This window comes from Anas platyrhynchos, chromosome 5, assembly GCF_047663525.1.
Source record: "Anas platyrhynchos isolate ZD024472 breed Pekin duck chromosome 5, IASCAAS_PekinDuck_T2T, whole genome shotgun sequence".
NCBI classification, from domain to species: domain Eukaryota; kingdom Metazoa; phylum Chordata; class Aves; order Anseriformes; family Anatidae; genus Anas; species Anas platyrhynchos.
In genome coordinates, this window is record NC_092591.1 from 50981327 (window position 1) to 50993780 (window position 12454).

The following is a 12454-nucleotide window of genomic DNA, read 5'->3' on the forward strand; positions in this document are numbered from 1 at the left end:
TACTTATCACTTCCCATTTTAATTAAAAACTGCCAAAAATGATGAGTCTGACATAGTGGTTTGACTAACCACCACTCTGACTCCAAAAAAATGTTAACTCTCCATCCAGAATTGTACAACATTGAGATATATGTTACAAGACTACAAATTGATTTGATGTACCATTAACAGGAAAAATGAACAGATGAATGAATGTAAAGGCAATAGCTTTTAAATCTCAGCTCAGGACTAAAGTTTGCTAAAACTCTATAGAATAGCCATATTTTATTTCCCAATTTGGTATGTTTTGAAAACACCATAGACATTTTCCAATGTCTATTTCTGCGCAGAAGACCAGATACAGGAGATACCGAAGACCAGGACAGAGGTGTTCTGACAAAGCTGCTTCAGGAATATCACAATATTATTTCACAAACTACTCCAAGCCAAGATCAAAATGCTATGTTGAAATAGAAGAGAGCTACAGATAAGAATTACTACTACTTGTGATATACAGGAGAGGTGAAGGAGTGAGAGTCCTGACACTGCAAATACATGAAGGGTTAGGACTGCAGTGAATCACAGTAACAGCTGAAGGATTCTCTCTCACAATCTTCGGCTACAAAGAGATTTCCAGGACTGAACTGTCACAATTGAAATATACGTTTTTAGAAGTAGATGCCATTTCACATTAAAACTTTGCTGGTTGCTCAATTAGCTCCAAATCTTAAGGAAAAAAAAATTAAGGAAACAGATGGCATAGACTTATTTTCTTGGTAAGAGTTATTTTGCACCGTATAGTAGAGATTTGTTTATACTGGTTGCAAGTATTAAAGGCATTTTTGGCTCTACAATGCAGCAATGCAGCTGACCAATGAAGGATTTCAAAACTATCTACTTTTGTCAACGGAAAGAAAAAAAAAGGAAAAAATAAAAAATAAAGACATTGTTAAATTCAGCTAACTACATGGAACATTATTTTATTTTCTAAGTGTATTCTAAACTCAAGTTAGTATCAACATCAATTTTGTAGTCACTTGGCAAGCTTCCTTATGAACCACTTAGTCACCAAGTAGTTAAATCAGTAGAGAAGCAAGCAGTCCCAGAGGTCATTTTCTAAAGTGATAGGTTTAGGATGTGAATACCCACTGGCCCATGAGTTGCTCTGTTCATTGTCATAAAAAACATCTTAACCACCTAGTGTTTGAGGGAGGTCCCAGACAAGGAGCTCAGAATAGGAAAATCCTTTTATACTGAAATTTGACTCAATTTGTAGACCCTTCACACTCTATTGACAGCATAAATAAACACAGCCTTCAGTATGCAAGAGTAACCAGAGTAAAAACAACCACTGCAAGGAAGCATCTTGTAAACTAGGATGGGTCTCTTGGTAGGTCTCCAGCAGTACTGATTATTTTTTTTTATTTTTATTTTTTGTGAAGCCTTAATACCTGCTTTACACATAGGCATTTCTGTTCTAGAAAGACCTAGCAAGAGAAAGGAAGAAAGTGAAGGACTGAGGTGCATCTACAATCAGTCTCAAAGGTATAGAAATAGTATTTCAGGGAGTTTCCAGCCAATAGCAAAATCCAATGTTAGAAGAAAAGTTGAATACAACAAAAAGATAAGGTGCAAGATGCAGAAATAATACTTTCAAAAAGAATCATAGAATCATAGATTCTTCTGTAAGTAAATACATAAGAAAGCCTTAAATACTTTCAGAAGCCAAAAATAAAGCATCATATACAACTTTGCAGCTCATGTCAGGAAATAAGATATAAGTGCACGTAAGCAATTTTCAGTAGAATGAACTGTGTTGCATTTTTCCTATAAGATTTGCAACACTAGTTGCTTGCTGTACATCAACTTGTTGCTATATTGTCAGTGAGGCTTTTCCTGTTAAGCCTAGTAAGCATTCATTACTTATGGTAATGAGTGACTTAGTTCTTCTGCTGTTGTTCATTTCAAATGTATAGGAACTGATATGCTTCTTTCCGTAAAGAAACTGTAATTTTCAGCCCAGCTTGAAATATTTTCACTTGTTCATCAGAAAAGGATTAAATGAATTATTTATTTCCCCTCCCCCTTGGAAGTTCTCTACAAAGAGAAATGTATTGACTGGTAAAAGTCATTTTAGGAATTTGTCAGGCATCTGTCACTCCTACTAATAGTTATCACTAGTGGTGTATACGTGTTGGAAGGTTCCATCGAGCCCTGTTCCCAGAAACAGAAGTAAATTCACTTTCAGACATTTTGTAAAAATTTACCCACCTTTTTGGCAAATACATCTTAGGAGGAATTTTCTAGCCTCATCTCCGAAAAGGCAGGTAGAAACAGCATACTCTCTTACACTGTAAGAGGTGAACAGTATTTCCTTACTGGGATACGGAAACTAATTATTCCATATGGTTCATAAAGAGTTAACCAAGACCACAGAAATCAAAGGACCTTGGAAAGAAGAAAAGGAGCTTGAAAATAACAACAGTGTTTGTTGCATGAATTTCAACAATTAAATTCAAGACAATTTGGCATTCTAAAGTAAATTTGTCCTTCTAAACTAAATCTGATTGAGGTTGGAACACAGTTGTAAGCAGAAGGGAGTTATGGGAATCTGGATGGGGTCAGTTCAATGCTATAAACAGAGAACCCGATTCTGCAGAATTGTCAATCTGGCCTTTTCACAGAACATTAAATTAATTAAATAATAAGACAAAAGCATTTCTGTGCTTGAATTACTCCATTTTTTCCTGAAAGCAATAGAATATAATTATGCTCACATATGTAAGAGGCTCCTATAAAAACTAAAATCTATTAATCAGGTCACATTTTGATAGAACCTTTAATGCTGTGCATCCGGGGGTGCTTTACCAAAAGGCAAATTAGAAACTCAATTAATTTTGAATTATTCTAATAAATGACTTCTAAGCCTGGATTTGAGGGGGCTATACACTTGTGGACATTGAAAATTAACATGGGTATGGGAAGCCCAAAGCTAGGAAGAACCACAGCTGGAAACATCACAAATAGATGAGACTAGAGATCTCTTTAATCTGAATCAAGAAAACAAACTGAAAGCTACTGAATTTTGAAGATCTTACATAGAAATCTAGTCATACTGGTCAAAGAGGAAGAAGTATGTTTAACAGACCAACCATGCAAACTTCCCAGTGGTTATCAGTATGCTAAATACTTTCTTGTTGCCAAAGTATGCAGTAAGATTGGTAAGAATTGGGGTTAATGGATTTGAAAAAGAAAAACTTTCTATTAGAACTGAATCTAAGTAGTTCACTTCATGTATGCTGTGATCTGGAAACAGGCTGAGCAGAAGTCAGGCCTAGTAGCAGGACCATCAAAAACAAATAAACCAAAACCAACCAATTTTTAAAAAAACACCTACCACACACTACATTTTCCATTCCAGGTACTTAGCAACTCTGTTATATTAGCATACTCAAAATGTGAAGTTTCTGCAGCACCACATCACTATGCAGGGCCACTGCAGAGCTTTTAATGGTGCCTAAAGAATCTACAGTACCTTTTTTTTTTTTTTAATATATATAAAAAAAAATATTTTATTGCTTTTGCTGTGGATTTAAAGAATCGTTCTTAGGCTTTCTATTGCCTAGGTGCTATGGCTTACTAGGGGCTTTGTCCAATATGAAAGGAAAAGAAAGTTTGTAAACTGCAGTCTCCCTAATCCGTCAGCTACTCAGAGAGCTGTACAGTCAAAGCAATAAAATAGCATGCAATACTATTTTTTTGTATGAGAGCATTTTACTATGGATGGTACTTCAGTATCATCAGCTTTCTGTCTTTTGGTTATTTTGCCTCTTCTTGCAGCAGACAGGTTCACTCCTGTCTGTCCTGCTTCTCACCCTCCATGACTCCTCACCCTTTACAAGATAGTGAGTATTTACAAATGGCTCTGACAACTTACCATTGCTCTCTACCTTGTTTTAGGAGCCAGTGAAAGCCTCCCCAGGCACATGGCCAGACTTTCAGAAAACAATGGCTCAGGAGATGTAATGCTGTCTTTGATGAGAAAACATGTAGACTGCTGAACCAAGAAAGCTGAGTGAAAACTGGAACAACTCAATATTTAGCTGGACATCAAGGCATAGAGCCCTCAGTGAATACTTATATAGAAGGTTTTCAACTGGAAAAGTCCTACAAGAGTTAACATGAAAAAAAAAATCAGTCTGACATCTTTGTAGACTCCAGTGAAAAAGCATATATTGCCCACAAATTGTTCCATTGCTTCTGGAGAATATTTTAGAGAAAATTCATTTTTAATTATTTATTTTCTGGCCAAATGGTATATACTTCTGTGCTCAACAGAAAGATTTACAGTAATTACCAAAGTAATTGTTTTATTGTAGCAATACAGAAAGACTACTACCTCTGGGTTGTCTGTAGAATATGTTTACCCTTTCTAATTGTATTCATCTGATATATTTTGTTTTACTTATTGGGTACCTTAGCAAATATACTTAAATTACACTTTCTTCATTCATTCTTTGGATTTTTGTCACCAGAATTGCTCTTGTAACACAAAGTGGGAAAATCAAGTGGCTTATGATCAGAAATCAAAAATGAGTAGCAGTCTTTGTTGAAACAAGCAGCAGTTATAGAATTCAAGACATATTGGTGCCTGCTTCTGACAGAACTGTTGCACTGTGGTAACAATTCAAGGACTCAAGGGGGTAGGAATTGAAAACACAGAAATGCTATAGTATGGTAAGAAAACAAGTTACATTTGAAATGTATCTTACCTGGCTGGAAGAGGGTAAGGAAGAACCAGTCTGAGGAATACTGAGAATTTCTACAGTCTCTTTTACAAAGCCATTAATAGTTTAATTTATACACACACACAGAGTACCTTTTTTAATGGAAGAAGGCATTGATGTTTTAAAATTATCACATTATTTTGTGGTAATCAAAACTGGCATTGTATCTCTTGAGTCCTTTGCACAATACGAATGCCAAAATTTTCCCAGACTATTCTGCAGGAGCATATATGTATGTCAGTTTCACATCTAAGGATATGAATGACATGAGGATGCCTGATACGAAATGTAAACACAAGCCTGGGTTTCATGTAAATGTGAGTCTAGTTCCCAAATCCATAGTAGGAGCAGTCATCCACCATTCCACGCATTCAATCTTGAAACTAACTCTTACAATATGAACCAGACTTTATAACATATTGTGCATTACAGTGAAGCACAAAGACATTCAGTAGTATTGCCTAAAACCAAGAGATAATCAAGCTTGCTCTCTGTAAGGCCTGTTCTGCTAAAGTTTCAACACCTGATAAATAGATAATGTTTAACAGCCTTCACCTGACCCAAATCCATAAACTCATGGCACAAAAGTAATCACAGACTGAAAAAATGAATTTAAAAGAAAAGCTATTTGAGAATTAGGAGATGTTCAAAAATGCTTAGAAACTATGCACATTGATAATAATGCTTCTAGATAAAGGAACAAACAGCTCAGTCTTGCAAAGCATTTCACAGAATCACAGAATTTCTAGGTTGGAAGAGACCTCAAGATCATCGAGTCCAACCTCTAACCTAACACTAACAGTCCCCACTAAACCATATCCCTAAGCTCTACATCTAAACGTCTTTTGAAGACTTCCAGGGATGGTGACTCCACCACCTCCCTGGGCAGCCTGTTCCAGTGCCTAACAACCCTTTCAGTAAAGAAGTTCTTCCTAACATCTAACCTAAAGCTCCCCTGGCGTAACTTTAGCCCATTCCCCCTCGTCCTGTCACCAGGCATGTGGGAGAACAGGCCAACCCCCACCTCACTACAGCCTCCTTTAAGGTATCTGTAGAGAGCGATAAGGTCACCCCTGAGCCTCCTCTTCTCCAGGCTGAACAAGCCCAGCTCCTTCAGCCGCTCCTCGTAGGACTTGTTCTCCAGGCCCCTCACCAGCTTCGTCGCCCTTCTTTGGACCCGCTCAAGCACCTCGATGTCCTTCTTGTAGCGAGGGGCCCAAAACTGAACACAGTACTCGAGGTGCAGCCTCACCAGAGCCGAGTATAGGGGGACGATCACCTCCCTAGCCCTGCTGGTCACACTGTTTCTGATACAAGCCAGGATGCCGTTGGCCTTCTTGGCCACCTGAGCACACTGCTGGCTCATATTCAGCCGACTGTCCACCATCACTCCCAGGTCCTTCTCTGCCTGGCAGCTCTCCAACCACTCATCTCCCAGCCTGTAGCTCTGCTTGGGGTTATTGCGCCCCAGGTGCAGGACTCGGCACTTGGCCTTGTTGAACTTCATGCAGTTGACCTCAGCCCATCGGTGCAGCCTATCCAGATCCTCCTGCAGAGCCTTCCTACCCTCGAGCAGATCGACACACGCACCTAACTCGGTGTCATCTGCAAACTTACTGAGGGTGCACTCAATGCCCTCGTCCAGATCATTGATGAAGATGTTAAAGAGGACCGGCCCCAGCACCGAGCCCTGGGGGACGCCACTAGTGACTGGCCTCCAACTGGACTTGACTCCATTTACCACAACTCTTTGGGCCCAGCTATCCAGCCAGTTTCTAACCCAACGAAGCGTGCGCCAGTCCAAGCCAAGAGCAGCCAGTTTCTTGAGGAGAATGCTGTGGGAGACTGTCAAAAGCCTTGCTGAAGTCAAGGTAGACCACATCCACAGCCTTTCCCTCGTCCACCCAGCGCGTCACTTTGTCATAGAAGGAGATCAGGTTCTTCAAGCAGGACCTGCCTTCCATAAACCCATGCTGACTGGGCCTGATCGCCTGCTTGCCCTTCAAGTGCCGCGTGATGACTCCCAAGAGGATCTGCTCCATGAGCTTCCCTGGTACTGAGGTCAAACTGACAGGCCTGTAGTTCCCCGGGTCAGCCCTCCGGCCCTTCTTGTAGATGGGCGTCACATTCGCTAGCCGCCAGTCAGCTGGGACCTCCCCCGATAGCCAGGACTGCTGATAAATGATGGATAGGGGCTTGGCCAGCTCCTCTGCCAGTTCTCTCAGTACCCTTGGGTGGATCCCATCCGGCCCCATCGACTTGTGCACATCCAAGTGCCGTAGCAGGTCACCAACCAGTTCTTCGTGGATGGTGAGGGCCACATCCTGCTCCCCATCCCCTTCCACCAGCTCAGGGTACTGGGTATCCAGAGAACAACCGGTTTTGCTGCTAAAGACTGAGGCAAAGAAGGCATTGAGCACCTCCGCCTTTTCCTCATCTCTTGTAACTAAGTTTCCCCCCGCATCCAGTAAAGGATGGAGATTCTCCTTAGTCCTCCTTTTTGTGTTGATTTCTAGTAACTCCAGTAATTTCTAGTTGTGTGGTGTTTGTTTTTTTTGTTTGTTTGTTTAATATTCATTGAAGTCAGAATGCATTGGAGAAGCTAAAATAATGAAAGGCCAGAAGTTTCAAAGGATGTCAAAACTATTGTGAGTTCTAACAAATAACTCTTAAAAATTTAGAAAGAATATTAAACTTCAGGATAATCTCTGATTTAGCTAATCAACTACTGAAGTAGGACTGGATGTGAATGTCTTACAGCTTTATCTGAAACATTAGAACTCTATGTTATTGGATTTTGATACTACATACACTCACAAATAAACTTGGGGTCCAGTTCACAAAGGAAAAAGAAGAGTTTTGTTTTTATCTAAAATCAAAAAAGATTTTTACATTCACTTTAAATAGTAGTGGAAGCAAATTTGAGAGTACACACAAACAAAATAGGTACAGAACAACTGGTTTATTCTATAAAATGTGGGATTTTGTTTTCTTTTCTATAGTTCTGTTTTTCCAATATTTAATGAAACATGTGCTTAAAACAAACACAAAATGAAATGAGGTAAGTTTAAATTAATAACACTCAAAATAGCTTTTGGAAGGGAAAAGGATGTAAAAAAACAACAAAGAAAAACAAAGGAGAGAGACCAGATTACTGAAGCAAGAGAGAGAGATTCAAGCTTGACTCTTTTTAATTAGTTTCTTTCTAATTCAGCGCAATCTACTTGGATTCTTTTCAAAGTTGAAACTAAAGATGCATCTTGTTACACACTTGCTTATAAATAAGCATTTGTGTTGTCCTCTGATGTGCAGTACTATTAAAGTTCTGGCTTAACTTTTTTTTTATAAGATATGATTACTGATAGGTTAATTTCTGGATGCCTAATAGTTTTGAAAGCATCTAAAATACAGAGTTGTGAAATGTTTTTTTTATCTCCTCTAAAAATTCTGCAACTGGGAATTTAAAAATACTATTAACTTTAGAAAACTGTCTGTCCTGAATAGTAACTTACACATCAGTACTCTGTCAGCACAATATGACCAATCTAAATTCCTTACGTAACACAAGATTTATACCGTCAGTGTACATTAAAAGTAAAATTATAACTATTAAGTGCCAAAAATATGATTTATAGATGAAAAAAGACATGCAAAATTAAAGGTGATTTTTTTTTTTTTTTTTTGACATTATTCTTAGATGCCTAACACTTTCTGCTACTTGTATTTTTTTGGTTGGTTGGTTGTGTTTCTAAGCAGAACAATTTAAAGGTGCTGCTGAAATACATTGTCTTTTTTTCTTGGAAGATCTAGAAATCCTGAAGGAAAATAAAAGAAAGGAATTATTTAGCCTCTTGAAGCCCTATTAATTTTTCTATGTAGATGTTTCTCTTCCTCCTTTGATTTAGAGTTGCTGAGGTCACTATAATATATGTGTATATATATAATATATATGCTGGAAGAAAGTGCAGAAGCAGGCACTGGACAGACTGAGCCACTCCCACTTGGCTGACTGAGCTCATGTCTGTAAATGAATGATTTTTCTTGATAAATTATATGATCTACTATTTTATGAGGAGTAACGTTAAAAGCACATTTTCCATGGAATGTCTAACCTGTTGTCATTATTATTTTAATATTAAAACCAGATGGTATTAGTCCTCTTGAAATCACTCACGTTAATCTCCCACATTTAACTTTTTATTTTTTCAAAATCCTTTTCTAGGACCAGACAAAAAGCATTGGACTAACTTGTTACTTGTCAGCTTATTATCTTATGGCTTGCATCCCTACATTTGGGAGCCATTGGAATTTAAATTCACACTGATATCTAATGGTGGCAAGAGGCATCTTTTACTTCAGATTTTCCTCTGTGGATATTAGCTATTAACTAATGTCTCTAAACATTAAGCACTTCTGCAATGAATTAGAAAGATGCATACATGCCTATGCTAACAGGATAAAATCATTGTTTAAATAGTTGTAGGAGGCTAAAAAAAGAGATTGCAGTCTTCTCCTTGTAGAATTGAAGTTGTTAGTAGCAGATAACTTCTTTTTGGCAAGAAGAGCCTCAGAGGGTGTTTCCTCACATCTTCCTTTAAAAATAAGCATACAGTAGCACTGTATAGTGGACATTAAAGTAGATGGAAATAACAAGTAAACAAGCATCTCTGAAAGCCACTTGAAATAAATTCTAAAAGTAGGTAACATATGATACTCAGTATACTCAATCTACATGTGATATCAAATGAATAGATAATTAGAAACTCATCCTTGAAATCATCTACTATGTGTTATTTCACTAATTGTAAGGTTATTGCTCTAGAAAATAACCAAGAAAAAAAGGTTTTGGTCCCACGAGTCACAGCAAAATAACAGGCATTTTGATTTTCTTACTTCTAAAATATTAATTATAAGCAAAGCATTCAAATATTAGTGAAAGACAGACAGTAGGCACCTCCTTAGTCAGAATCAACAGATAGCCTAAAGTGTAATCCTGCACCATCATTGCTATCATTTCCTTCGTATGCTTCAAAAATTTTATTTCCTCTCATTCAGCTATAGAAATTGTTCATCTTGTTTTCTACAGAAATTCAGAGAGCTAGCTGCTTGGCTTTAGGAAGTGCTTAAAACTACAAGGTTTAATGAAAATGGAAATTATGACTATACTTTAGTGTTATACTCGAAATACAGGAACAAATTTCCTCAAGGCAAAAAAATCATATTCGCAATGAACAGTGCCTACAATTCTGTGCAAATAATAATTATTTTGATCCACCCCCACTTTATGTGTGTGAAAAAATTCCTTCAAAATGGTATAACTAGTATAAAATCGATGAGCGATAAAGCTAGATACTTTTTCATATTGCATCACATTTTCATATTGCATGTGTGAGAACACATTCACAGTCTATGCTTTATTGGGCAAACACAATTTCTTGATGATCAACTAGAAGTTGAGAGGCTGCTTGACTCTTTAAAGACATAAGACATGCTCTTTCAAGACTCCACCCTTCAAGGCACTCTCACTTTGTAAGAATAAACCCAATTCAATGATAGCTGAATTTCAAAAGTCAAATATTTTGATTATAATCATTATTACAAACAAAAACCACACATTTCTAATGGGAAATAATCCAATCATTCTACAAGACTCCATTACAATTTCAGGACAAACCTTACCTGATCACATGGCTGATATTTGTCCAATTGTTAATTAACTAAAATTGTCACTTCAACATGCATTCTGCACTAGAAACAAAATAATGAATTTTTCAAGAGTTATCTTAATAGAAAGGTTAAAAAAAAAAAAAAAAAAGAGAAAGAAACAGGGAATGTACTTTAACACTATCCATGCTAATCAATAGTAAAGGTGAGGAAGGATGTCTCTGGCCAATATTACTTTGCTTGTTTTACAGGAATTTGATCTTATTACGGTGCATATTTTCCAAAGAGGAAAAGGAAATACATATATAAAAAATATGCTTATGACTACTAATGATAATGAAAATTTATGAAACCTAGGCCTTACTGAAACCAGTATATATAAAAACAAACAAACAAAGCAAAAAAATTGAGCTGAATTCTGATCTATACCAAAGTGAATGTATACTGGTACAATCAATCACTTAATGAGAATTAATGAACTTTTACATAATGATTTTTTCCAGAGATATAAAATGTATTTAAATTGAGTAACTGACTGAAATAAGTTCTGCTGTAGGTGGTGTAAAACAAGATCAACCTCAATCAGTGAAGTCACTATTGTATTTCTGAAGTTGATACAAAGAATAAGATACATTTGCTACTATCATTCCTCATTTATTGTTTTGATATCATTTACATGCAGAGCTGAGATGCTGGAAGATATTCCAGAGATTTCACAACCCTCCTTACATATTTAATTACCTTTGCTGAAAGTTCCATATGAGTATTATGGCCAGTACATAGTAGAAGTCTCTACAATGAGATGAAAATGTCTATTCCCTATAATTTTAATCTATCATTTACTGTCAAAATACATTATATATTTAAGTTCAGCCATATTATTTTCCAGCTTGTATATAGCTTTCAAAGTCTTGTGGGGATTCTGAAAAAATCCTTTACAGCTCTGCAAGTCTGCAAGCAATCTAGTGCAATTGTATGTGGCAAAAACAAAAACAAAGCCAAAAAAAAAAAAAACAACCCACAAATTATTCACAAGGAAAGATCAATAAAGTTTTGTGTTACTGAAGACTGCCCTTTATCCTCCAAAATAAGAAGGCAGAAAACAGAAGGTCATTTAACTTGGTCTCCTGCTTTGACAAATGACTTCCTTGTGGTGTCTCATTCACAAATAACTTAAGCTTTACATTTAATTTGGCCATATAGCTTTCTCTGTTTCTTCTTTCTAAATGTAATTCTTATTCCAACCTTATTGGCTAAAGTCACATGTAGTCTCTTCATCTCCATTTATTCTTGTGCTGAAATTGTCTTCAAGTTCAAATAGCTCATTCCATCTCTGATGTTACCCTCTGAGACATTCTTAGCAATCACACATCTTCCCGCTCAAGTTTTGTTTTATTAGGTTAAATATCATGTTCTGCTGGACCACAAAATAAGCTCTCTGTTCTCCTGGTCATTGTAGTTGCTCTTGTCTTTACCTGCTTTGAATTTAGCAGTCATGGATACTTGCCCTGGATGCGTTCTTATTAGTGATAGATAATACAGTGGTATTAGCTCTACCAGTTCTGAAACATATCTGACGTTTCTATAGCCGTTTCACATTGATTGGTTACAGCCTTTTCTAAGTGCATTCCCCAGTGCCGGTAAGCACTTTGTGGAACAATCTAAGCTGACTATGATTAAAAAGTGCTGCCTCTGAAACTTGTGCTTGAACAAGTATTAACATGTGCTTGAACAGCTTACATAATATATGAAACCATCAGGCTTCTTTTCAGTAGAACAATAATATGCCTAAATCAAGTTCTTTAATTATTATTGTATGAGAAAAGCACTGAATGCTTAGCAAATTTGATGCATCCTGTAGCATTTAGATCCAGACAGAACAGAGTAGGTTCACTTCATAATTAAAATATATATATATTTTATGATACCGGTTTTGTCAGTATGGTTTCAATAATGAGCTGTTATCTTTAAAAGCTTGGGATTTTCAGTGTCTCACGTATTATGTACATCAAAAGATTTATTTT